The 25,162-nt window shown below is 41.8% G+C and overlaps 1 long non-coding RNA gene across 1 annotated transcript; it reads right to left on the reverse strand.

Moving 5' to 3' along the window:
- Positions 1-233: 233 nt before the first annotated feature.
- On the reverse strand, positions 234-23,954 carry LOC132662342 (uncharacterized). Its single transcript, XR_013550377.1, has 3 exons — positions 23,842-23,954; positions 7,140-7,272; positions 234-634 (listed from the first exon to the last, which is right to left on the reverse strand). It is a non-coding gene; the product is annotated as an uncharacterized LOC132662342 (long non-coding RNA).
- Positions 23,955-25,162: the final 1,208 nt, after the last annotated feature.

Consider the following 25,162-nt stretch of genomic DNA (forward strand, 5'->3'; position numbering starts at 1 on the left):
AATGCAAATTCCTGGGTCTCCTGTCTGATGACTCCACTCACTTTGAAAAACACTTCTGGCTCTGTAGTTGGGTCTCCTCCTTTCCCTGGGTTCTTCCTTTTGCCTTCAGGAGGCCCTCTGAGACTCAAACTTCTTTTCTTCTGTACTACTGCTATTACTATTATTAAACTTTTAATGTACTTTTCCTTTTAATTATAAAAATTATTTTAAGTTTATTTATTTGTTTAGAGAGAGAGAGAGAGAGCGCATCTGCAAGCAGGGGAGTGGCAGAGAGAGGGAAACACCGAATCCCAAGCAGGCTCCCTGCTGCCATCCCAGAGCCATCCACTCTCATAGAACCTGAGCCCAGACCAAGAGTCAGGCAGAGGCTTAACCAAACCACTGAACCACCCAGGCGCCCCAAACTTCTGATGTATTTTCAAAGAAGCTGTAACAAAGTAACCTGCATCCATGCTGCCTTCCATGGCGGGTGTGTTGGGGGAGGGGGGCAGTGCACCCTGGGTGGAGCATGACCCTGGGACTGCACCAGGACTTTCTTCCTCACCTGGCTCTGCTGAGGCCCAAGTGCAATCTGCACTGAGTATTTTGTTCATACATGATGCATGCACAACATGTATATCTGCAGGATACACTCCTAGAAATGATAAAAATAAAAATAAAATAAAACAAAAATTTGTTCCATAAATATCTTTAAGATTGCTTTATGTATCCAGTTGCTCTCTTCATCCCCCATTTTGAGATCCTGATCTTGCCCACTGTGGTTTTAGTGTCTATATGTGTGGCAAAGACCTGGAAATTTTTATTTTATTTATTTCATTTTACTTAGTTTTTAAGACCTGGAAATCTATTAAGACCCTAGAAATCTTTTAAGACCCTAGAAGATCTTGGGGCGCCTGGGTGACTCAGTCAGTTAAGCATCTGACTTCGGCTCAGGTCATGATCTCACAGTTCATGGGTTAGAGGCCTGCGTCAGGCTCTGTGCTGACAGCTCAGAGCCTGGAGCCCACTTCAGATTCTGTGTCTCCCCCTCTCTCTCTCTCTGCCTCTCCCCTACTCACACTCTGTCTCTCTCTCTCAAAAAAATAAACATTAGAAAATAGATTTCTCTAATGCAGTGACTACACTGCAGATGAAACAAAACATACTCCCAGGAGTAGCTAAGGTTTTTATCACCCTTTAAAATTTAGATTTATCAGAGACTGGACACAGTCTGCTACTAGATAGGTTACGACAAATTTTGATTTTGTACAATTACTTCTGGAGTTTGATACTTGTTAACTGGTGAGCTCATTGATAAATGTTTGCACATCTGAAATTGGGGTTGAAAGTAAATTATAACATCCCCTGCAAATAGGTTAGTGTGTAAGGCAGGCAAATTTTTATGCCTTATAATTTGGGATAATTTGGGATATAGTAATAGCCTAGGCTTTCACTGATGAGGATAAAAGGAGATTTAAAAAATGTTTTTGTTATCATGCAAATGACAGAAAAATACATAAAATATAAGTGTGTAGTTAATGAATGCTTATAAAATGAATACCTGGGTAACCACCATCCAGGTCAAGGAAAAGAACTTTCCCAGGACTCTTCCAGCCCAGGCCCTTCCCCTTGGAAAGCACAGTCTCCCTACTCTCCTGACCTTCTTGGTGATCTTTGCTTTTCTTTACAGTTTTACCACTTCAGTATATAGTCTAGACATTATGATTTTGTTTCCTCTATTTTTAGACTTTATATAAATACAGTCATACAGTATGTGTTCTTTTGTGTACGATTTCTTTTCCTCCATATTATTTTTGTGAGAATCAGCTATGTCATTGCCTATAGCTAAAGTTTGTTCATTGTCATTGACATATGGTATCCCATTTTATGATTATAAACCAGTTTATTTATCCATTCTGTTAATGGATGTTTGGGTTGTTTCCAGTTTGGGGTTATTATGAATATTTTTGTACAAAATTTATTGCACATGTGTATGTATTTAAGCTGGTAATAATATCTAGGAGTAAAATTGCTGTATCACAAGATATACAAACTTCAGCTTTAGTAAACAGGGCCAGACTTTTCCCAAAGTGTCACCAGCCACTTCTGGGAATTCCTGTTGCTTTACCTTCTCACTGACATGCGGTCTCATCAGACTTTTAAATTTAGCCATATTGGTGGAGGTGTACTAATCTCTTATTGCAGTTTTAGTTTGCATCTCCCTGATTATTGCTTGTTGAGCATCCTGCAATGTTTATTTTCACTAGGTCTTCTTCTTTAGTGAATTCACTAAATCTTTTGCCCATTTTTTCCACTGAGTAGTCTTTGTTTGTAACTTATTTTCTAATTAATCTACACCAGTTCTTACATATATAATTTATTATTTTTTTAAAAAGATTTTTATTTTTAAGGGGTGCCTGGGTGGCTCATTTGGTTGACTGTCTGACTCTTGATTTCGGCTCAGGTCATGATCTCACAGTTCATGAGTTCAGGGCCCTCATCGGGCTCTGTGCTAACAGCATGGAGCCTGCTTCAGAATTTCTCTCTCAGTCTCTCAAAGTAAATAAATAAACTTAAAAAAATTTATTTTTAAGTAATCTCTACATCCAACATGGGGCTTGAACCCACAACCCCAAGATCAAGAGTCACATGTTCCAGTGATCCAGCCAACCAGGTGCTCCATTATGTCCATAATTCAGACATAAGCTCTTCTCAGTGATAACCAGTGCAAATACCTTCACCCACTCTGTGGGTTGCCTTTACCATGGTGTAGTGTGAGGAAATGGCCGAATGAGAGCAAACCTTGACATTATTTGATCCTCTGCTTTAGAAATAGTGTCTAGTTCTTGAACAAAATTATGGATGCTCAAAATTACCCTTTGATTTATTTGGACAATGTAAGACCAACATCTTTTGGCATTTCTCTTATTGTTCTTCTTTAAAAATGGATTTTTTCCTATTCAAAGGTTTACTTTTTTATCACCACCTCCCCCCTGCCCCCCACCTTTTTTTTTTTTTTTGCATGGTTAATGGTTTTTTCTATATACATCTGTGTGTTAATCTTCAGGGAATAATCTTAAAGCTTGGAATTTCACTTGAAATTGTTTGAAGCTAATTCTGGCTATTTGCAAATATTTCTGTGTATAACCAACCTCTAAAATTTCATAGCAGAAAACCAGATAACTCAGAAAAGAAAAATTACATGTAAGAGACAATACAATCTGAGTGGATCCTTCTATATTCATATTTTCTTTTCATTCACTCAGAGCTTCAAAGAATGAAGTTAGCTTTTCAAAATTTCTTTAATGCACACACAGCTTCATAATGAGCACTCAGTACATCTTGTCTGGGAAAATCTTTTCATGGCCTCTACCTCCAGTCATGCCTACATTTTTGCAGCATTTCCCACTGATAAAATAAAAGTGTAAAGAACAGATACTTTCTCTCCTAAAGTTTCCAAAAATGTTATGCACAAAGAAATGTTTCCAAGTAATAAAACTCCACAAATGTTTAGGTATTGTTTTAAATGTTTTATTTATTTTTGAGAGAGAGAGAGAGAGAGAGCGCGCGCGAGAGAGAAACAGAGTACAAGCAGGGAAGGGGCAGAGAGAGAGGGAGACACAGAATCCAAAGTAGGCTCCAGGCTCAGCTGTCAGCACAGAGACCGACGCAGTGCTTGAACTCAGAGCCACGGGATCATGACCTGAGCCAAAGTCAGATGCCTAACTGACTGAGTCACCCAGGTGCCCCTGGGTATTTTTTTTCATGGAGGAGTGCCTTATCACAGACAGAATTTTGGTTTATAACCGTAAATAAAAAGCAGATTGGCTTTTGGTCCATCTTATTATTGTTTTTAAATTTTCTTTTTTTTCAATTTTTGAAAGTTTATTTATTTATTTTGAGAGAGAGAGACAGAGAGGGAGAGGGTGGGAGGGAGAGAGAGAGAGTGCACACAAGCATGGGTGGGGTGGAGAGAAGGAGAGACAGGATCTCAAGTAGGCTCCCCACCATCAGTGCAGAGCCTGATGTGGGGCTCAACCTCACCAACAGCGAGATCATGATCTGAGAGGAGATTAAGAGTCAGATGCCTAACCAACTGCCCCATGCAGCTGCCCCATGTTTTTAAATTTTCTAAAGTTGTACACCCCTTTATTGCTTGCACTTTGGGCAGACTACTTCCACTGCCCCAACCTCGGTTTGCTGCCACTATCAAACATGATATTTTCTGCAGACTTTTGACAAATATTTTTTTTCATTTAAGAAAGTTCCCTGCTGCTTCTGAGGGATTACTACCCTCTCAGCCCAGTATATATGGACAGATAGATATAGGTACATAATGTCATAAATAATGAGCCATATGTTTGGAACAGAATAGCCTCTGCTTAAAAATATGCAAATTCTAACTGAAGAGAATTTTTTCCTTATGGCAGAGTTTGGAAGAGATGTTTTTCTGGAATGCAAAGGAACACTAGCACTCACCAGTGGTCTAAAATGAACAGACAATTACATAAGCACTAAAAGACACAAAAAGGAGATATGCTTATACCCTGGTTTTTCAAACAAGAAAAAAAATACTGATGACTTGGTAAACTGTTTTGAACTTCTAATAGAAGGGGCTTGTGAAAGATATATTAAAACAAGGATGGCAAGTAGATTGTACCTCAAGAAAACTCATGCCTGGACCTTCAGGGACCTGGATATTTCTTCTCCTACATTTCTAGCAGAACTTCCTTGAGCTCCACCATCCCCTATGGACAGCGGTAAGAAGATTCGACTGATAATGTGACTTTCCCAAAACTAACTTATCCTCCTCTTTTCAGGCTTTACGTTCAGAACATGTACATTGACAGAAAAATGTAAAATTTTAATTTCCAATATATTAGATTAAGCAACTTAACATTTCTTACTAGAGTATAAGGAGTATGAGATATATATGTACATATATTTCTACAAAGTATGTGTGTAGATATATGTGTGTATATATGTATATACAAACAAACACATTAATCAGAAGTTACATTAAAAAGCTGTTGATGTAATCCCCATTTAAAAAGTATTTAATATTTGGGGCACCTGGCTGGCTCAGTTGGTAGAGCATACAACCCTTGATCTCAGGGTTGTGAGTTGCAGCCTCACATCAGGCATGGAGCCTACTTACAAAAAAAGTAGTTTATATTTATCAGTTTGGCTGGAGCCCAGTAAAATTATATAGTTTGGTTTACATTTCCTAGTGACTGGTTGTAGTTCCCAGTCTCTAAAATGGACCCAATGATCCTTGCCTCCTTCATAGAGTCCTTTCCACATTAGTCGCACAAGATTAGTCCATATAACCAAAAGAATATAGCAGATGTCTTAGTGTGTGACTTCTGAGGATAAGTCAAAAAAAAAAAAAAAATACTGCCCCTTCCAGCTTCTCTTGAATCAATTTCTCTGGGAGCTTCCAGGTACCATGTCATAAAGATACTCACCTAGCCCTACAAAGATGCCCATGCTGAGGAACTGAGGCATCTTGCCAGTAGTTAGCACTACTGTATTACTGTATGAGAAAGACATATTCTATTTGTTGTTTCTCTAGAGAACCCTGAGTTAGTGAATTCATTAGTGAGTGAATGAGTTAGTGAGTTACTATGTATTGTATGTAGGTATGTATTTAATGGTATTGGCTCATGTGACTATGGAGCCTGAGAAGTCTCACGATCTGTCCTTTGCAAGCTGGAGACCAAGGAAGGCCACTGGTGTAGTTTGAAAGCTTTAACAGCCAGAGAGCCTATGGTGTAGCTACCAGTCCAAGTCTGAAGGCCTGAGAACCAAAAGTTAGAGGGCAGAAGACTGATGTCCCAGCTCATTCAGTCAGGCAGAGAGAATTTCAACCTTCCTCTGCCTTTTTGTTCTATTCAATCCCTGAATGGATTGGATGATGCCCACCCACATTGGAGAGAGCCAGTTGCTTTTCTTAGTCCATCAATTTAAATGCTAATCCCTTCTGTGAAAAGATAAGTAAGTCCTGGGGATGTAATGTACAGCATTATGACTATAGTTAACAACAGTATATTGTATACTTGAACATAGCTAAGAGGTACAAAAGGGAAAGGAAGACAACTAACGCTCCTGTGTAGGTTTCTTGTGTGCCTGTCATGTGCTAGAAGACAAATGTGCATTAAAAATTCCTTTTTGAGCACCTACCATGTGCTGAGCCAGGCACTATCCTGGGTTTTGAGCAATACAATGGTAAATCCATCTGGAAACTCATTCTGCCAGATCCCATCCCTTCTCCCTGTGCTGATTCACTCAACAGGACTTTGTCCTAGGATTGTGAGTCCTGTGTGAACTGATGGAAAGGAAGAACATCATGTTTTCCAGGGTACTCTGATAGTCCTCGTCCTGGTTCCTGCTGAGTTTCCTCACCTGGTTCTTCAGCCTTCCTATTAATTTTGAGAGTTCCATGATTATTTCAATAAATCCTTCCTTTTTTCTTTTAAAAGTGTTTTGAATTTTCAAAGTATTTCAAAGTAATGTGGAATGACAGAACAGTTCAAATAACTCCCATGCCCTTTACTTAGGCATTATTAATATTTTGCATACTTACTTTATTGCACTCTGTATGTTATATACATATTATGTATGTGGTATGTGTATTTCAGTGTACGCTATACATATATATTATATACAGGATATTTAGTATATATGTATGATATTTTCCTAAGCATTTCAAAGTTACAGACCCATGCTCCTTTACCCCAAATCCTACATTGTTTATTTCCTAAGTACAAGGATCTCCTCTTACGTAACCACAATATAAGGATCAAATTCAGGAAATGTAAGATTTAATAACTATTTTATTACATGTAATCCACTTTTCAGATTATACTAATTGTCGCCAAAATGTCATTTATATCAATTTCCCTTTCTGACCCAGGATCCAATCCCAGATTACACATTGCATTTAGTTGTCATGTTCTTTTTTCTCAAATTAGCCAGAGTTTATTTCTGTTCTTATAACCAGTGTTAATGATACAGTTTCTTCCTGTTGTTTACAACCAAAGAATCTTTATAATACAGTCAGTTACATAATTTAATCCTAATAAACTCTTCTAAGTAGGTATTAAAATCCCTGTTTTATAGATCAGCATTATTAGACTTTGAGAAGTTAAGAAACTTACCCATGATGACACAGAAAGTTCAAGAGCCAGGATTTAAATTCAAATCTTTTTAATTCCCAAGCCCCTACTTATTCCATTGCAGGCTTGGCAGGTATTAGTAAACCACCGTCTCTGTCTTCAAGAATCTTACAGGCTAGTGTGGGAGAGAGATAAATAAAGAAATAATTAGAATAGATGGCAGTAAATCCTAAATACAGAAGTATGTACAAGGTGTAGATGGAGCACAGTCAATGAACTTACTTCAAGTATAACAAGAAATATGGTCAGGGCTTCAACAGCAAGAGAAGAAAGTAAGATTAGTTTTCTTCCTTGATGCCAACTGGGAATTTATAGATTGTCTGTCTACTGTCCAAAGCATGATAAATATCAATGCTGATCAGCTAACGTCCAACATATGCTCAGGAGGTTCCACATTTAGTTGCCTAACATTGTTAACTTGGACAACTGCTAATGCAGTGTTACCTCCTGAATGTTAGGGACCCAAGTAGTTCCCACATCATTTCAATTCTTAGGTGGCCATTTTGATTTATGTTGACATTATCCAGTCTGACATTTAGCTGTAACATATTGCAAAGATCCTAATCTATAAGCTTGCTAAAAAATCTGCCTTGTTTAGTTTGATAGTTTTAAAATATTGACATTATAAAGGGAGTTCCAAAGGGAAAAGGGTCTGATCCCTTCAAGAAATCTAGAGCTCTTTCTCTTCTCTTTTTGTAAAAAGTCACATGAAAAGTAGGCATCAGGCCGGAGGAAAACTAGAGCTACGAAATCAGAGCAAATAGCATCTTCTATTTTGTGGCTTTGGTTCAGAACAAGATGACAAAAAGAAAATATGCAAAGGTCAGGAGCTCAGATCCTATCCAGGGAGCTGAAGCTTGGAACAATTAGGAGTATTGAGCAGAGTAACAGGAAGGTGTTAGCAAATCAATGGACCCTTGAGCTGAGTCAGGGGCTGAGTATTTACTGGGGACACCCAGAGGGACCTGGACAGTGTGAGAAGGACAAGAGCTGGATAAGCATGCAGTGACAATATCTATTATTGATGAGAGTATTTAATTTGTATTTAGTAGATAGATTTCTTTTAATACTTAACTTTCATGGTAAGTTGTTCATAAGTTACTTGCATAAGTAAGTGTTCAAGTAGTGTTGAATTGGATTAAGCTGGAAGGTGGATGGTAAGACTATCCTACACAGAAAGATTTATATTATTTGTGGCTCATAGGATGCATTCTTACTTCTCTCATCTGAAGCTATCTTAAACAGGGACAACTGGTGACCAGCCACCAGCAACCCAAAGCGCAGGTATGGGGATTGACTGATTGAATAAATGTTTACTGAACAGTTATTGCCACCAGACCTTGTTTTAGGTAGTAGGGACACAAAAACATCTTTGTCTCTACTTTCAAGGAGTTCATAGACAAGGAAGCCCACAGTTATGACTGTCAGCTGCCCATTTTGACACTCCCTTTCTCAGTTCATCGATGGGTTTCAAAATCTGAGACCACAGAATATCAGCATCATACGAAACCCCTGAGATCATTTTCTTTATCACTCTGCTTTTGGCAGGACTCTCTAAATCCAACATAAACCATGGGGCATACCCTCCTTTTTAAAGCTCTCCTAAGGTGTCAGTGAATTCACTGCGTGGTCTAGTCACAAGCCAATGTGGCATTCCTTCCATAGAATAAGGAAGTTCATGCAATAGTAATAGTAACCATTATTTACTGTGCATACCACATACTGTGGTATGTGCTGGTTCCTGTGTGAGACATTCCACCGGGGCATCTGGGTGGCTCAGTCAGTTGAGCACCTTACTTCGGCTTAGGTCATGATCTCATGGTTCGTAAGTTCAAGCCCTGCATTGGGCTCTCTTCTATCAGTGCAGAGCCTGCTTGGGATGCTCTGTCCCCTTCTCTCTCTGCCCCTCCCCCACTCATGCGCCTGCACTTTCTCTCTCAAAAATATATAAACATTAAAAAAAAAAAAAGACACTCCTATGTCATCTCAATGAAAACTCCTAATTCTGTGAGGTAAGTACCTTGTTCCTAAATTTATCTTTGGGAAAACTGAGGATCAAGAAGGGGCTTGCCCAAGGTCACAAATCTAGTTAGTGGCAGATATTCAGTTCCAGGGAAGTCTGATCCAAGAAGGCATGTGTCCACCTCACCGAACTACAGTATTCTTCCTCCTTATTTGCAGTAGGTATAATCAGTTCATCTCCCCAGCGTACTCCCTGATCATCTTATCAAGAGTGTGTGAATGGGAGCTCTGAAAGTTGATGCCAGCTGCTGGGCAGTGTGGGTGGGCATGGCCCAGGAGGGAGGAAGGCTATGAGAGAAGAGTCCCTTTTCAGATCCCAAAGACTCAAATGTGATACACACATACCATCCCTGTCACTTCCCCATGGCACTTGCAGAGTGTTGTGAGTTGGTTTCCTGACACTGGGAGAACTCAGGCCTTCTCTAGAACTTCTCTGTCTTCGGTGGTTGGATGTCCCTGTCCTCAAGGATTACTTCAACAATAGCAAACAGCCTCTGGGTCAGCTCCAAAACCAGCAATGGAAACACGGGCCTCCTTCAATTCACTGAGGCAAAGTGCTTAAGAGCAGGGACTCTGGAGTCAAATGAACTTCAAATTCTGACGCTGCTATTTATTCGCTGTGCGATCTTGGGCAAGCAACTTAACTTGTCTGTGCTTCAAATTTCTTACCTGTGAAAAAGGAATAATGGCTTTCAGTTAGAGAAGGATGATGATGGCGTAGATTGAAAAAAAAATTTTTTTGAAGGGTTTTATGGGGTTATAATTGACACACATCACAGGTTTTGACACATCTGTCCACTGGTGAAACCTTCACCACAGTCAAGGTAGTGACTCCATCACCCCTAAAAATTTCCTCATGATCTTCTATCACTAATTCCTCTCACGTCCTTCTGTTACCACCCCCATCATGTGCTCACAACCAAATAGCCACTGATTTGAAAAGCTAAGATTTACTGGAGAATTAATTGATCCCTTTATCAGCATGTAATGCTCCTTTTTATCCCTGATAATTTTCTTTGCTCTGAAGTCAGCTTTGTCCGAAATTAATACAGCTACTTCAGTTTTCTTTTGATTAGTATCAGCCTTGTATGTCTTTCATTATCCCTTTATTTTTAATGTGCCTTTATATTTAAAGTGAGTTTCTATAGACAACGTATACTTGAGTTCTTTTTCTTTTTCAATACATTCTGATAGTTTGTCTCTTATTTGATGCATTTGGAACATTCAAATTTAAAGTGACTATAGTTGGTTTAATATCTACCATATTTATAACTATTTTCTATTTGTTTCTCTTCTCCTTTGGCTTTTACTCTTGTAACATTGCTGTCAGTCATTTCACTTACCTGTAAGCTATAATCACCAAATGCATTATCTGTATTCTTTTGAACAAATTGTTATCTCTTAAATTAAGAATAAAAAAATAGGGCGCCTCCATGGCTCAGTCAGTTCAGCATCCGACTCTTGATTCCACCGCAGGTCATGATTCCAGGGTTGTGGGATTGAGCCCCATGTCAGGCTCTGTGTTGAGTGTGGAAGCTGCTTAGGACTCTCTCTCTCTCTCTCTCCCTCTGCCCCTCCCCCACTCACACACTCTCTCTAAAAAAATAAAATAAAAATAAAAAATGTTATTTTACCATCGTTTATTCCTAACACCCTGACTTTCTTTACGTAGACCTGAGTTTCTAACCATTATAATTTCTTTCTCTCAGAAGAACTTTTAACAAATTTCTTGTAAGGCAGATCTACTGGTGACAAATTCCCTCAATTTTTGTTTGTTTGAGGAAGACTTCACTTCTCCTTTCCTTTTGAAAGATAAGTACCAACTGGATAAAGAATTCTAAATTGGGGCTTTTTTCTTTTAATACTTTAAATACTTCACTCTGTTCTCTACTTGCTTACATGGTTTCTGAAGAGAAACTTGATATAATTCTTATCCTTATTCCTCTATAGGTAAGCGTTCTCCCCACCCCCACCCACACCTTGTGCCTTATTTTAAAATTTTCTCTTTGATTTTTCTGCAGTTTCAACATAATATGTTCATGTGTAAATGTTTCGGAATTTCTCATATTTGACATTCTCTGGGATTCCTGGATCTGAGGTATGCTGTCTGTCATTACTTTTAGAAAATTCTCAGCCATTAGTGACTTCAAATATTTCTTCTGTTCCTTCCTTTCTTCTCCTTCTGGTATTTCATTACACATGTGTTGTACCTTTTGTAATTGTCCCACAATTCTAGGATATTCCATTCCTTTTTCTTATTACTTTTTTTTTTCTTTCTCCTTCTCAGTTTGGAAAGTTTCTGTTGACACATCTTCACACTTGTTGATTCTTCCATCAGCCACATCCAGTCTGCTGATGAGCCCATCAACGGCATCTTTCTTTGTTATACTGTTTTTGAGTTCTACACTTTCCTTTTGATTCTTTCTTAGAGTTTCCATATCTCAGCTTACGCTACCCATTTGTTTTACATGTTCACATTTTCATTAGATCTCTTAGCATATCACTCACAGTTATTTTAAATTCCTAGTCTGATAGCTCCACACTTTATGTCACATCTGAGCCTGGTTTGAAGCTTGCTTTATCTCTTCAGGCTATGCTTGTGCTTTTTAGCATGCCTTGGCCCTTTTTTTGTGGAAAGCTGGACATGGAGTATCAGGTAAAGGGAATTGAGTTAAACAGGCCTTTATTGTGAGGTTTTGTGTTTATCTGAATTAGACTAGGTTTACTGTTTGCTGTAGCTGTAGACAGAGGCTAAAATCTCCCGTACTGTCCTTGTTTTCATCTCACCTGTCATCTTTGGAATTCCTTAGAGACTCTTTCTTTTCTTTCTTTCTTCCTTCCTTCAAATTTTTTTAATGTTTATTTATTTTTGAGAGACAGAGACACACACACAGAGTGTGAGCAGGGGAGGGGTAGAGAGAGGGAGACACAGAATCTGAAGCAGGCTCCAGGCTCTGAGCTGTCAGCACAGGGCCTGATGCAGGGCCCAAACTCATGAACCACGAGATCACGACCTGAGCTGAAGTCAGATGCTTAACTGACTGAGCCACCCAGGCGTCTCTCCTACTAGAGGCTCTTTCTTGAACAAAGTCTGAGTTTTGCAGTTCTTTCGGTAGTAATGAATACCCTGTTACTATACAGGAGACTGATTTATGTAGTACTACAAGGTGTGTGTACATGTGTGGGGGAGAAGATTCCATAATTCTATAATTAGGTTTCAGACTTTCAAAGAGCCTGTGCCCTTAAGCTATGATCTTTACAAGCAATTTTCAGCTTTTTTCCCCCCTTAGGTGAGACGAAAAGTGTAGAAGCGGCTGTGGTTGGGTATTTCTCTTCTTCCACGTAGGTTACACTCTGGTAAAATAATTTCCTTTGAGGGCAGGCTTTTGTTAAGGAGAAAATTTGAGTATATTTCATGATGGTTACTTCTACTGGAAGCATAAAGGGATTTTTCTCAACCTATACCCTGAGAACCAGATGAGATTTCTGGAGGTAAAACTTGTAAAAGTGTTAAGTGTGGGGGTCTCCCTAAGATTGGGCACCCAAAGTTTTAAACTCTCAAACTAGTAAACAATGAGCCACCAACATTTTTTCAATTATAGTTTAAATGTTCCCACTACTTCAATAACCCAAGGGAAGGAAAATTGTCTTATGTTTCAAAATCTATAAGCAATAAAAGAAAATTTGATAAATTAGGCTGTAATTTTTTTTTTCCAGAGCAAAACAGCACAAGCAAAGCTAAAAGACAAGTGACAACTAGAAAAAGCTTTGCTGCTCCAATCACAAATAAAGGCCTAAACATTTGAAAAACTGAGGGGAAAAAAAGACCAACAATTCTTCAGGAATAAAAATTCTTCAGGCACAGAAAGAGAACTAAACAAAAACACTCTTACACATGTTAAAAGATGCTCCACCTCAATTATAATCAGATAGAAGAAATAAAATGTGGATATTTATCACTGCTCATCTATCAGATTGGCAAACATTCAAAATTTTGAGAAAATGTTCTGTTGAGAAGGATATGAAGGAAACAGGCACTCTGGACCCCTGGTACCTTTCTGGCAAGAACCCAAATGATACAACTTAAGTTGTAAGGGAATTTACAAGGGAATTCATAAGGGAATTTGGTGACATATTAGCAAAGTTATATATCATTTATCTTTTGACTCAGCAATCCCACTTCTAGGAATAGGATTCCAAAGATACACCGACAAAAATAAAATATGATCTAAGCACCAAGTTGTAGTTTAATTTATAGTAACAAATGATTGGAGACAGCCCAGAATGTCCACCAATAGGGAGCTAGTTGAAGATATGATGGTACATCCACACAATGAAATATGATGAAGCTCCAAGAAGCAGTGAAAAGATCATTAAATACTGAAAGAAAGTGATTTCTAGGATATATTGCTAAGTGAAAAAAAAAAGCAAGGTAGAGAATAGGGTCAAGTGTGCTAATTTTTGCCAAATAAATAAATAAATAAAACAGAAAGAAGAAAGAAATGTTAAACTAATGTCTACTTGCTATGTATGAGGGGAGAGGAAAAAATAGAGGGGAGAAGACAGACATATAAATTCAGGTTATTAAATAGTTTTGACTTGGGATGATGTTAACGTTTTAGATACATAAAAAGATAAAGTTATATGAAGAAAGAATAACAATAAAAAACAAATTGAAACAAATAAGCCCAACTATTCCAAGGTCATAGCATAAACACACAGAGAAAAAAATTCTTCAAATGATATAAAACTACAACAAAAATAAAACCAAAAAATTCTACAAAGAAATCTTAAGCTATATTCAGTTGTCTCATTATCATGTTGAAACTATTAAAGGTTTCTTGTGGGATAAATTAAAAAAGTAGTTATATTAATGTGTTTTGAAATAAAAATATTCACCTTAAGAGGAAAGATAATGAAGTATAAAATCATAGAAGCAAAAACCATGTAATTATAGATTATAATCACAAATGCAGTAAGAAGTTGTGATTTTCCTCCACATTAAAAAAATATAATTCTTCTAGCTCTGATCACTGAAAAGGCCTAGATGCCACAAAAACCCTGTAACAGTGAGCACCCATCTCTTCTAGACTGTGGTTTCTAAATACATTTTCTCAACAAAAGGAACCAGAGATCTTTTGAGAAATGATTGATTCCAATTCTGAGGTATGAAATGTACAAAGTGAATTTGGGATATCTTACTCTGTTAGCAAGCAACTGGGGTCATGTCAAAAGGACAATAGAAGTCAACTGTCCTAACAAAGGACAATTTATATATGAAAAGGCAATTGACTGAAGCGCATCACATCATAAAAACTCATTCACTCAGGGCGCCTGGGTGGCTCAGTTGGTTGAGCGTCAGACTCTTGATTTCAGGTCAGGTCATGATACCTGGGTCATGGGATAGAGCCATGTCAGGCTCCACTCTGAACATGGAGCCTGCTTAAGATTCTTTATCTCCCTCTGCCTCTCTCTCTGCTGGTGCACTTTCTTTCTCTCTCTCAAAGAAAACAAAAAAAGGTGGAACACATTCTTGATTCTGCCCTTTGTTGATCAGTTTTCAAATCAATTCATTGGTACCCTAGTTTGTGTGTGTGTGTGTGTGTGTGTGTGTGTACATACACACACATATATGTATATGTATATGTATATGTATATGTATGGATACACACACACTCACAAACACAGAGAGATTATAAATAAGGGTTTTTTTTTTCCTACTGTTTATTTATTTTTGAGAAAGAGAGACAGCTTGAGTGGAGGAGGGGCAGAGAGAGAGAGACACACAGAATCAGAAGCAGACTCCAGGCTCTGAGCTGTCAGCACAGAACCCGACACAGGGCTCGAACTCATGAACTGTGAGATCATGACCTGAGTTGCCGTCAGACGCTTAACTGACTGAGCCACCCAGGTGCCCCCCAGAATAAGACTTTTTTTCAAGTGTCATCATGAACTAATGAATTTTTATTTTAAACTTTTTAAAATTCATTTTTATTTTGTTTTAATTAAATTAATTAACACATACATATTTATTTGTTTTGAGAGAGAGAGAGAACATGCAAAGGGGGAGGGAGCAAAGGGAGAGATTGAGAATCTTAAGCAGTCTCCACGCTCAGCTTGGAGCCCAATGCAGGACTCAACTGACCCTCAAGTCATGACCCGAGCCGAAATCAAGAGTTGGATGCTCAACCAACTGAGCCACCCAGGCACCCCATGCCTTTCTTATATGAAGTGTATTTCAGAGTTAAATGGTTGAAAAAAAACCCCATTTTTCTTCTCCTTCTCCCTTTTTCTCTTCTTCCCCTAACTGCTCCTCCTTCTCCCTTTTTCTACCCTTCTAAAAGTTACCATATTTTTTTTCTAATTGTACCTCAGGCATACCAAATTGGGTTAGTCATAATTCTTGGTTTATAATACATGAATATCATTTGTGCTTCCCAGGCCCTCTCTTATTTATTATTCATTTATTTTTAACAATAAAATGAACTTCCATTATACTAAAATTGTTCACGGGCAGAATGAAGTTCTGAACAATAAAAATGTTACACAGATGTTTTGAGAAATGTCTAGAAGTTGTTCAATTACTAAAGCATTCTCTTTATGAAGAAAGATAAATGTCCCAGTTGGATCTATCTATCTATCTATCTATCTATCATTTAATCAATCCATCTTCATTGATTCTTGTCCTGTCATCTCCATTCTGCCATACTGAACCATCCATTGAGTTTTTAAACTTTTGTTTCATGTGTTCTTTAGCAGTTTCCACAAGTTTCCATTTGTTTCCTTATATCTTTTATTTATTTTGAGACTTTTTCTTTCCATTTGCTTCAAGAGTCTTCACCCTTACTCTTAGAACACCTTTAAAATACTTAAAATTTTTTTTAATGTTTATTTATTTTGAGAGAGAGAGAGAGAGAGAGAGAGAAAGAGATATTGAGATTGTAAGCAGGGGAGGGATGGAGAGAGAGAGGGAGACAGAGAATCTGAAGCAGGCTCCAGGCTCTGAGCTGTCAGAACCAGAGCCCGATGTGGGGCCCGAACTCATGAACTGTGAGATCATGACCTGAGTCAAAGTCGGACACTTAACCAAATGAGCCACTCAGGTGCTCGGAAAGTTCTTTTTTAAATAAGGGTCCCACTTAAGTCAACACTGCTTTAAAAATTTTTTTTAATATTTTTTAATGTTTATTTATTTATTTTGAGAGAGAGGGAGAGAGAGGGAGCAAGCACGAGTTACGGACGGGCAGGGAGAGAGGGAGAGAGAAAGAGAGAATCCTAAGCAATCTCCACACTGTCAGCACAGAGCCCAAAGAAGGGCTTGAACCCACAAACTGTAAGATCATGATCTGAGCCCAAATCAAGTGTGGGACACTTAACCAACTGAGCCACCCAGACACCCCCAACATTGCTTTAACAAAACTAAATCTTAACATCACTAGAACCACACGTTATGTGCCTCCTGATGGGATGCAACAGAACATATGAATTAGTCCTGCTTGAAACAATTGACCTGAATTTAATTAAGTTTTTAGGGCTCCATGCCAGCTTATAGGAGGCATGGACACGTAAGAGTGAGGTGACACTGAAGACCCACCACTCAAACCCAGGTTGTAAGAACTCCCATAGTACAAATGACCTACTGTCCCCCCACACACATGGCTTTAAGAAGAATATGGAACTTTGATAGAATAAAGGGATTTCAGAGATATGACGAGTAAAGGGGGAGATAAATCTCAGGATTCTTGAGAAGATTCAAGGGAATAAGGAATGTGAAGTGCTTGGTACAGTGTCTGGAAAATGGTAAATGAAAGCTATTATTACCTCTTGTCACCTCTCAGAGACTCAGTCTCTTCTTTAGTTGTAAAACATGGAGGTGACAACCTCCCTCTCAAGGCTACTTAGGGTTCAAAGCATTCAGCTACCTTCAGTCCCCTTTCCCTCTGCATCTGGACCCTGTTCATCCCCAGTGCAGTGTGTACAGTTGGCCAGTAGATGGCAGTCCAGGCCAGTCTATCTGGAACCTGGACCCCAGAAGGAGCTAGTCTTATTTTGCTGTAACAAGGAGAATCTTGCCTCGTCCGGTGCTCCCCTTCTCTTCCTAGGTAGGTAGCGTAAAGCTGAGAGATTCAGTGGGGCTTCTTAGATATAATTAGGATTCTAGCAGTTTGCTGAGGATTCATTATTTGCTAGGCTGAGTGGCATTCCTTAGACCCAGTTAGCCCAGATGTCAAGTACTGCCTGGTGAGCTGTGCCCTGACCCTGCTTTTTGTCCCAATGCCTCCTGCTCCATCCTGAATCACTTGTATGCAGGTCCAATCAGGTTCAGCTTCTCTTCCCCATCAGAGTGGGGATAATTTACACCTATGTACCTACCCAGACCTGGTGTAAGAAGATGTCCTTCAGGAAACATTTGTCGAGTGAATAAGTAAATGCATTACAGATATTCAATCACATATCCTCCCTCTCCAGCAGTCTCCAGGACAGGGTATATACAGTTTCTTTTTGTCTCTCAGCCTACTAGGTAGCCTGAGTAGTGGTTTAGTCGTACATGCCCTGCAACTGGATTGTTCAGCTTCAGATATCACTTCCTCCACGTACTAGCTGCACATCCTCAGACGGGTCCCTCCATTTCCCTACCTGCACAATGGAGATGCAATAGTACCTCTCTTGTTGTCCTATGGCCAGGACTTAATGAGCAAACGCATTTAAAGTGCTCAGAAGAGTGCCTGGCACTCAGTAGGCACCCAGTGTATATATATATTTTTTAATTTTTTAATGTTTTTATTTATTTTTGCAACAGAGAGAGACAGAGCATGAGCAGGGGAGGGGCAGAGAGAGAGGGAGACACAGAATCGGAAGCAGGCTCCAGGCTCTGAGCTGTCAGCACAGAGCCCGATGCAGGGCTTGAACCCACAGACTGTGAGATCATGACCTGAGCCAAAGTTGGACACCCAACCAACTGAGCCACCCAGGCGCCCCAACACCCAGTGTATATTAACTGCCATCTGAACCTTGCTGTACTCTGAGACAGATTTAATGCACTTGCAAAAATGCATTCACGGAGGATACCTAAAGGAGATGGCTCTCAAGAAACAGCATCTTCCCCTCTAGCTCCTCTTTTCCTCCTGCTTCTTGCTATTGATGTGATTGTTACTGAATGTTTGGAGAGGTCCAAGGTGAGTTTCCAAAGGCCCACAAGTCATGAGTGCTGTTTTGACCATCTTCTTCCAGCCACAGCCTTGGCCTCTGCAGTCATCCACGTGGTGTTATGACAGAATATCTAGGATTCAAGGACCCTGTCACAGTAGCCCAAGGATCAGAAGGCACTGAGGAAGGGACCTCCAGAGCTGGTTTTTTTTCTCCTCTGTCCCCTTTCTGGTGTGTGTGTGTGTGTGTGCGTATGTGTGTGCGTGCGCGCGCATCCATGTGCTTTTGGGAGCATCTTCCAAGAGTCATTGTTCAACTTTGGGGCTGTTGTGCAGGTCAAAAGGATTCCTGTATTAAGTTCATCTGAACTTCAAAGTGAACACACAAAGTACAGGGCAGGACAGGGAATTATTATGGTCCTATATAATCTCTCCATTTTTTTCTGCATGTCAGTATGATGAAATGGCAAAGTGTGTGTGACAGGTGACCACTAGGTGGCGTTATCAACGTGAAGAAATCACTAATTAGCTATAAGCTCATCACCTGCCCTGTGCGATAGAATGGAAGAGCAGATAAACATCTATCTGGAGAAGATCAAACCCCCTATCTCAATAAATTTCAGCCATCCTGGCAAGATTCAGGGTGGGAAGGGCTACTGGCCCAGGAGAATATACACAAGAAAGCTAGGGTCAAGGAGGTAAAGTCAAGCACAGCTGACTGGCCCCAGCCCATCAGTCCAGTCCTGATTCCTGACGTCCCTCCTTTGCCTTGCCCAGGAGATGTGCCCAAGTACCCCCAAGACACCACGGTGCCTTTACCTCACCATGCCCTCTGCCCACCATACCCTTCTTCATTCTTTTTTTTAATGTTTATTTATTTTAGAGAGAGAGAAAGAGAGACAGAGCACAAGCAGGGAAGAGGCAGAGAGAGAGAGGGAGACCTAGAATCCGAAGCAGGTTCCAGTCTCTGAGCTGTAAGCACAGAGCCTGATGTGGGGCTTGAACTCACAAACTGTGAGATCATGACCTGAGCCGAAGTCTGACGCCTAACTGACTGAGCCACCCAGGCGCCCCTCTTCATTCTTTTCTCAGGGTGTTGCCTCCCCCTGGGAGCCTCCCATGATTAGGCTACTAGCTTCTTTGTGCCCCACTGTCCCTACACCCCCTTCTTTCCCAGCTCTTTGCCACTTTAGTGGACTTAGAGGTTTACCATTGAGTAGGGATTTCCTGGCTAGGTGTTGATGGGGGTGAGAAGCCATCAGGCTAGTTCTACTCAGTCTCCTCTGCCCCCTCAAAATGTGTAAGAGTTTTCTTGCCTACAGCATCCCTTTGGAGTTCCAGGGCCCATTCTCTGCCTCATGCCCTGAGAATTACCTAGCATGCTAAGTTTGTCCACACTGGGTAAGCAGTGTGTGGGGGCGGGGGATTGGCTATATGAATTGCAAAGTCCGGTGCAAAATGAAAATACTGGACCCCTTATTCAAAACTATGATGAATTTCAAGATGGCGACAGCAGAGCGGTAAACAAAGAGCAGGGCCCTTCTGACGGCAGGAGCCTGTGTGACTGCACGGGTTGCACACCTGTGAAGGCGGCCCTGAGTCTGGGGTTGAGCAAAGTCTCAGGTAGTCCTCATGTCTGTTGCACAGCCACCAGGTGAGCCACTGGCTGCTTGAAAGGGGTTGGCCATCAACAGACCATTTAGTGTATGAAGCCCTTCACATCAGACATTTCCTTACTCCCCAGGTTTAAGACATAAGAGAAACAGCCTCAAATTTAGAGTTAAGCCAACCTGGATTCAAATTCTGATTCCATTGCTTAACAGCACAAATCATGAACATCTCCAGGCCTCATATGCAAAATGGGAGGTAATAATATCTACCATGAATATGCAAATGAGATTTCATGTAGGTAGGTAGCACTTGGTCTAGAGCCCACACCTACCGCATCTCACTGAGCTCTCCCCACTGAGCCTCACCTTATGTCCATAGAAACATCTGATCAGGAGAGAACAGGAGCAGACATTGGGCCTAACAGCTGGGGGATGTTTGCCCAGTGAGGAGGGTCACCATATGGAAGATCCCAAGGAGCTCCTCCTGAGTGTGCCATAGTCAAGCAAGCAATGAAAGAGAGCACTCGGGAGACCCTGGAGATATTCTTAAATCAAGAATTACCATGGTGTGGTGGGGGGAAGATTCATTCATAATTTTTCCAACAAATGCACGTGAACGTTTCCTATGCCAGGTGCCGAGGATATAGTGGTAAGCATAACAGTTGGGGTCCCGTCCTCTGTTTGCTTAATGTGTGTGATTACTGTGTCCTGTTCTCTTGGATGCATCTGTCACTAGCCAACAGTCCAGCAGCATTTACTAGGTGCACACTATGAGGCAGGAAATGAGACCACAGCAGGTGCTACGAAACCCCACTAACCTCCTCAGATCCAAATGAATGAAAGCTGTGTGATTTCATTCCCCAAAGCCAACACCTGTGACTCTTTGCAGGCAGGCTGTCCTCACGCTGGTGGAGCCCGCTGGCCAAGTGCACTGAGAGCCAGAAGTGACCAGGAAATGACATCCCCAGGGGCAGCCCTTAACATACGATTGACAGAGGTGTCAATACTCCTGCTGCCAACCACGGCTGGGGACAGCTCTCAGGCACTCCTTAGCTTATTTGCACAAGTCGCCCACTGGACTGAGCCAAAGTTACCCTCTTGGGACTTTGCTTGATCTCACACCTGTGATAGCCTTTTCTTGTCCCTCCTCTTCATTTGTCTACCTGCGTTTCCTCGGACCACTTCCCAGTAACTTTCAGACAAATCTTTGTTCAGGATCTGTTTATGGGGAACTCCCTCCCTGAAGATAGAAAAGAAGATGAAAAAAAAAAGAGGTTCGGTTGTTCCCAATCTTCATGTTACTATGAAGAGTGATGCCATGTGTCAGAGGTAAGTTATTATGAATAATAAAGTACAGCTTTGCAAAATAATTCCTTTTGTTATAGAGTGCATCCAAAATTATCCCTGTAGTATGATCACTCTCCCTCATTTGCATTCTGATATATTTTCTGAGTGGGGAAATATTCTTGCTTGCTGGGTGGGATTTGCACATAACCTACACCTTTCTTTTACCAAATCTAGATACACCCATGAGAGTGGGTTCTGCATGTAAACATCAACCATTGTGGGGCAGCTGGGTGGCTCAGTCAGTTAAGCATCTGACTTCGGTTCAGGTTATGATCTCACTGCTCTTGGGCTTGAGCTCTGTGCCAGGCTCTGTGCTGACAGCTCAGAGCCTGGAGCCTGCTTTGGATTCTGTGTCTCCCTCTCTCTCTCTGCCCCTCCCTAGCTCATGCTCTGTCTCTCTCTGGCTCTCTCTCAAAAATAATAAACATTAAAAAAAACCCCAAAAACATCAACCATTGTGCGTTTTGCTGTGTGAAAAAAGTTGAGCCATGCTAGGTCAGATTCCTGGGAATTTTTGGCTTTATGCTTGTGTGGACTAGGTTCACAGGAGTAGGGCTTAAAGGCCCATGATTCCCTTGGCTCATATATACAGCACCCCTTCCTCCTACCAAGGAATGTCTTCCACTCTCAACTAATCCTTTCTCACCAAACCCACCTCTTCCAGGAAATTTTCCCAGATTCCTCCCCACCCCCAATCAGCCTACCCTGAGCTCCCCTTTTTTGGCACCTTGGAAAGTGGTTTTTGTTGGAACCACTTTCTTAGCACTTGGCTCAGTCCCCTTCCTCCTCTCAAGTCAGCTGGAGTCTCTGAATTTCTAAGGGAAATCACAGGCTGATCACGCAAGGAGCATATCAAGAGCCTTAGCCATGGCAGGAGGTGGGAAGTGGGGCCGGCCCTGCTATTACAGGTTATGGGCAGAGGATGAGCTCAAGTCCCCAGAGCTTGTTTCCTCCTAAAACCAAATGTATGTTGGTAAAGCGTGGATACCATGGCATCTGTGAGCCCACCTACCAGGTATGAAGCCTTGCCTTGCCTGCCCAGCCCACCTGCCTATACCCAGATACACCTGCCCTCAGGGTCTGGACCGGACCCTTGGATATTGATAGGGTTCTGCTCCCAATAGCCCTACACACTGTAGTATCTGGACTCCCTAGCTGTCTTGCCATGCTTCTGCTCTAAAACTGGAAACTCCCTATCCCCTAGATGAAGCTCAAGCTTGTGGTGCCACTTTGTTCCAGAGACTGGGCCTCTGGCCAACTTTCTTGGGGCAAAACCTAGAAAGTATCTGCTCCTTCACCAGTCTTTGGAGTTCTAGCAAGCCTGAGTGCCAAGGCTTCTTTCTGGAGTAGTGACAGGGAGCACTTACTCTGTTTTCTGAATCTTTCTACACCCCCTGATTTTTTAAGCCAAGGGTCCCGTTTTCTATCTTAAGGTCCCTTTTAGGCTGCTTGGGGTAATATCTTATCTAACATATGTGAAGTGCTCATTACACATTTTCTGATTAATTGCAATTCTCTTCTATGCCTCCCCAAGGGCCTGATTATAGCATCCATTCACTTCATCATCCATTATCTTTCCATCCATCCATCCGTTCACCCATCCAGTGCTATAATAAATATCTACATCCAAAAGAATGACTCCATTTCCTCTGTTTCCATCTCACAGACTGGGCAAGAGATTTTTACCCTAAGAATTTAGTCCTGGGAGTTTGGAATGGACATATATTAAAGCTGAGAGAGGGGATGACAAAGTGAAAGCCCACCTGCTCTGTGTACATTGTCACCTACTGACCTCTACTAGACACAAGTGGGCTTGGAGATTATAGGACAGGTAGGAAAATGCTTCTCTTCTTTCCAATGGGCTTAAAATTCTACAGCCCTAAGAACTGATATCTATCTTTGCAACGTACGTCTCCACAAATATGCTTTGGATACATCTTGAAGGGCAAAGAATGTATAGGCAACTCCTACTGCCCCTGACACGTTTCTGAAAGGGGACCAGCCTGGGGGATGGTGGTTGGAGCTGATCCTGGGGTTATTCCAGACGGATGAATTCAGACGAGAAAGAAATGCTGGGGGTGCCTGGGTAGCTCAGTTGGTTAAGTGTGGGACTCTTGATTTCGGCTCAGGTCATGATCTCATGGTTTGTGGGATGGAACCCCAAGTGGGGCTCTGTGCTGACAGCATGGAGCCTGCTTGGGATTCTCTCTCTACCTCTCTCTGCCCCTTCCCGCTGTGTGTTCGTGCATGCTCTCTCTCTCTCTCTCTCTCAAAAATAAATAAATAATCTTAAAAAAAATAAATGCTGGACTGCCTGATGGGGGTAGAGGTGGACTCTCCAGCAGGGATGAGCGTCCCATGGCCGGGAGAGAGATCTCCACTGTGGGTCTGGAGGAAGAGACACCCACAGGGGTGCCAGAGTGAGGATAGAGAACAAAGTCAGCGAGGGATGAGACCAACTGGAAAGCCCTTGTAGGTGCAGCTAAGAGGTTAAACCTAAGAGGTTCAATTCTTAGACACTTCTCCCTTTGATATGGGAAAAGGTATAGTAGCACTCACTTTTAAAGTCTTTTTCCTCACAGGTTGTGGCTGCCTTCATGGCCTCTAGGCCTGCGGATCTGGAAAGGGTGAATCAGCCTCAGCCTGATTGGGGGCTGGGTTACAGAGGGCGGGGCCGGGCGCTGGGGAGAAGACAAGCTCCGCTCTCTGCTCCAGAGGCCTGCGGCAGGGGGCAGGGCGTTCAGTGGAGGAGCCGCCCCCAGTTCCGAGGGGAGGTGGCCTTCCTCCAGAAGGGGACAGGAGACAACCCCGCTGTTTCTCAAATACCAGAGAGAGTGAGCCCCTAAGGCAAAGGGAAAGCTGAACCTAGGGTGACCCCCAGCGCAGCACCTGCTTTGGACACGGGAGGCGCGTAGAGCATTAGAAAAGACACGGCCTCGGTGGGGAGGTGGGGCTCGAGGGGTTCCCGTGCAAGGGTAATTGAGAAGTGCCTGGCACGCGTCGGGCGCTCAGGGAGTGCCTTCTGACCGGGGAATGAGCGGCGAGAGGGCTTCAGGAATACATTCCAGCTGGGCCTGAAGAAGCGGTGAAGGCTCTCAGGTGTGAAGGTCCACGGGCATGTTTGAGAGGGGGGTGCGCTCCTGTGCAGCGGACAGAGGAAGACAGAGGAGGCGGTGGCAGGGGAGGGTCTGATACACCTGCTGTACTGTCCATGGCAGGTTTCATAGACTGTGTAGTCAGCCCTGGGTCTCAAAGCATGAAGGGGTATCACTGTACCCTGGGAAGATGTGAGAAATACAAATTAATGGGCCCTGTCTCAGACCCACTGATTCAGAAATTGTTTTTTAATTTTTAACGTTTATTCATTTTTGAGAGACAGTGTGAATAGAGGAGGGGCAGAGAGACAGGGAGACACAGAATCCGAAGTAGGCTTGGAGTTGTCAGCTTGAACCCGTGAACTGTGAGTTCATGACCTGAGCTGAGGTCTGACACTTAACAGACTGAGCCACTCAGGCGCCCCCCACTGATTCAGAAGTTCTGTGGGGGTGGGGGGGGGGAGCAGCAGTCTGTCTTGATAAGCTCTGCAGGTGAATCTGATGCAGGGCCAAGGTTGAGAAGCACTAGTGTGGTGGGAAGAGTAGCGGACTTTGGAAGGTAGGTGGGCGTGGGGGTGGGGGCTGGGGAGGGAGGAGTATGCTGTAGAAAACTTACCTGGGAGAGAGCGCGTTGTGCTGTATTGTGACTCATTGCACACCGTGTCCTCTGAGGCGTGTGCATCATCATACCGCCATCACAGATGGAAGACCAAGGCTTAGGAGGGTTAAAAGACTTGCCATGATTCCATAGTAAGAGCTGGAGCCAATTTCTGCACCCGGGTTGG

The sequence above is a fragment of the Panthera onca genome, chromosome D1 (assembly GCF_046562875.1).
Source record: "Panthera onca isolate mPanOnc1 chromosome D1, mPanOnc1 haplotype 2, whole genome shotgun sequence".
Classification (NCBI taxonomy): domain Eukaryota; kingdom Metazoa; phylum Chordata; class Mammalia; order Carnivora; family Felidae; genus Panthera; species Panthera onca.